This window comes from Portunus trituberculatus, chromosome 11, assembly GCF_017591435.1.
Source record: "Portunus trituberculatus isolate SZX2019 chromosome 11, ASM1759143v1, whole genome shotgun sequence".
In the NCBI taxonomy this organism is placed as follows: Eukaryota; Metazoa; Arthropoda; class Malacostraca; order Decapoda; family Portunidae; genus Portunus; species Portunus trituberculatus.
In genome coordinates, this window is record NC_059265.1 from 105619 (window position 1) to 108932 (window position 3314).

A 3314-nucleotide genomic window follows, 5' to 3' on the forward strand; every position below is an offset into this window, starting at 1 on the left:
TGCTAAGTATACTACGAAAAAAGTATAGAAACCTTGATTTTTCCTTTACTAAGGTAAGTATATGCAATGGGGCCGAGACGCTAACTGATCCGCCCGCTGGATCATTTATGTCACCCTCTGCAACTCACTTAGGCTTTGACTTAAGTTATCATGATTTTTCCTTCAGCATGTCTTGGTTAGGTTACAAACACACAGCTTGCCAAAAAGTACTACAATCTCAACACGGGAAATAGGTCTGGGTGTTAATGGGTTAAACACCCTTAAAGCAGCCTAAAACTGCCTTAAACACCCTAAAATAGCCTTAAAACACTCTAAAACAGCATTACATATCCTGAAACAGCCTTAAAACACCCTCAAAGTCTTCAAACACCCTAAAACAACCCAAAACAGCCTTAAAACAGCCTTCAATACTCACAGTTGGCTAGGTGTGTCCCAGCTGGTGCAGTTGCCATGTTCCATCCCTACATAGAGCCACTTCCTTTAGTACGGCCGGTGATCCTGTAGGGAGGAGGTGGTGGTAGTGAAATGGTGTGGTTTTGTGAGCATCTGATGTGGTAATGTTGGTTGTTTGTGGTGGTTGTGGGTGTGGTTGGACAGTGGTGGTGGTGGTGGTAGTAATAGGAGGATTTAAAAGTAGACAAATATTTTCCGGCCAAAACAAGTGAAAAAATTGAGGTTTATGAGACAAAATTGTAAGAAAAAAATGCTTTCACACACCCCACACTCACCAAACACACACCACACCAGCACACACCATTCCCACACCTGCACACACCAGCAAACCACAAAAAACCCTTTGCAAACACTGGAAAATGCAAAAAAAAAAAAAAAAATATATAGTAGTTTACACAACAAAAAACATTTACACACACACCACACATACCACACACACACACCACACCTGCAGAAATCTTTCCCACACCTGCACACACCAACACAGTACACAGCTTGGTGTGTGGAGGGAGATATGGAGGAAAGAAAAGGAGGTGGTGGAGGGAAAAATGAGAAAAATTGTCAGGTTTTGAAGTGAGATTTAGAAAAGTACTATTTTGACTATGATAGGAGACTCAAAATTGGAGGGAAGGTGGAGGAAACATGGAGGAAATAGTCTATGAAAGGAAAAGCCTGGAGGTAACCTGTGGAGGGAGATATGGAGGAAACAAGACAAACATTACCTAACCAAAACGCACCAAATATTACCTTAAAATATTCCCGCAAAGATGACACTTGGAACAGTGAGGAACACACACACACATGGACACACACACACACACACACACACACACACACACACACACACACACACACTCCACAAACAACCCTTAAATCACACCTGGAAAACGCCCACAATAAGTTTACCTAGCCAACCCACACCAAAAACAATAAACACTATACATAGGTAGCTATAGTTGACATTACAAAAACGTACAAAAAACACACTCACAGCACACCTGCTGACACCTCTCCCACACACACACACACTCACCTCTCCCTCTGGAACTTGGTGAGTGGAGTATTTGTGGAGGTTTGCCGCAGAGAGGGCACAGGCAGCCCGTCACCACCAGCGGCTCTCCAGGGACCAGTTGTGACCTTGTGGCAAGCCATGGTGCACCTCTGGAATAGTGGTAGTTGTTGTAGTAGTGGTAGTAATAGTATAAGAATCTAGGGTATTACTGCAGAGTTTCACCACAATCAGCTACGTGTTTTTTACCCACCTCAAGAGATCGAGCTCCTGATTACGAGTAATTTGAACCCCATATATACTAGGTGCAACATTTCTGAATGGCGACACAGATTTTTTAAAATTTAAGCGTGTTTTGGTGATGAGCCGTGACAATAGCCTCCCGCATCAAACCCTGCCGCACACTGATGGTGTCAGGCGCTCGCGGCGGCTCGGCGGGCTCCTGACACACCATTGTCTGAGCATGCGCTTAATTGTTTACGCTGATTGATTCTGTTCTTTGAAACTGAAGCGGCGGCCAAGGAAAAAAAAGCATAATTATTTCCACCAATCACGACGGCCCCTGAGGTTAGGTTTAATTAGGTTAGCTTAGGTTTAGGTTAGGTTGGGTTGGGTTAGGTTAGGTTAGGTTAATTTATCTTTAGTTAGGTTAGGTTAGGTTAAATTAGGTTGCGTTGGGTTGGGTTAGATTAGGTTGGGTTAGGTTAAGTTGGGTTGGGTTACCTTACCTTAGGTTTAGTTAGGTTACCTTCTTTTCTGGACCAAACTCATTTTTTGTGTTCAATTTCGCCTTGTTTTTAATTCATTTACCACTTGTTTGTTGATGCAAATCATATGATGTTTCGGGATGTAAAAAATGGCTTGATTTGCGCAAAAACAAGTGCTATTTTAATTCAAAGCAAGCCAAAATCTAACACAAAAAAATGGTTTCGTGCAGAAAGGGCAAGGTGGTGAAGCTCTGTAGGTTTCGCCATTTTGCTCATGCCAACATTAGCCAACCTCAAGCTTTAATTCAAGAACACCTTTTTGCATTTCTGGTTGGAGGCATCGCTTCTTTATAGATGGGGTTAACAATGGAAGGTGTATGGGTGCATAAGGTATCTATGGAGGCAATATGGGGCGCAACAAGGCGTAGGAGGGCAGGAATCACCACCGCATATATGTGCATGTGCAGTACAAGGTGAAAAGGACAATTACAGAATACAACGAGACCTGGACAGGCTCATAGCATGGGCAGACAGGTGGCAGATGGAGTTTCATTCTAAAAAGTGTCAGCTTATGCATTTAGGTAAAGACAACACAAACTTTAACTATGAGATGGAGGGATGTTGGCTAGAGGCAGTAGAGGAGGAAAGGATTTAGGAGTAGTGATAGACAGGACTATGAAATTTTCAAACCAATGTTTAGAAGCAAGAAATAGGGCAAATAGGATCCTGGCTTTTATAAATACAAATGTTAGTTATAAAAGTAAGGAAGTGGTGCGTAGCTTATAGAATTCCTATGTTAGGCCCCATTTAGAGTATTGCATACAGGCCTGGTCACCCACTATAGGCAGGATATCAACATGTTAGAAGCAGTTCAGAGAAGAGCAACTAGGATGATACCAGCATTAAAGCGCCTGGAGTATAGAGATAGATTAAAGGAATTAAACATGTTTTCATTTGAGAGGAGATGTATAAGAGGGATATGATAGAGTTATTTCAAATGTTCTCAGATACAAACTACATAGATGTGAGATCTTTCTTTACCTTAGAGGAGGAAATAGGACTACAAATCATGGCAGGAAGATTAGAAAGCAAGGCTGCAGGTTAGATAGAAGAAAATATTTCTTTAGTCATAGGGTGGTACACTT

The 3314-nt window shown here is 42.0% G+C and overlaps 1 long non-coding RNA gene across 2 annotated transcripts in view; it reads right to left on the reverse strand.

Annotated features, from left to right (window-relative positions):
- Positions 1-437: 437 nt before the first annotated feature.
- The window catches only part of LOC123502249, a 13942-nt gene continuing 11065 nt past the window's right edge, over positions 438-3314 (reverse strand). For both annotated transcript variants that reach the window (XR_006673832.1, XR_006673831.1), the window contains exons 2-3: positions 1487-1614; positions 438-498 (exon numbers count right to left, since the gene is read on the reverse strand). This is a non-coding gene — a long non-coding RNA (uncharacterized LOC123502249). The remainder of the gene's footprint in view (positions 499-1486; positions 1615-3314) is intronic.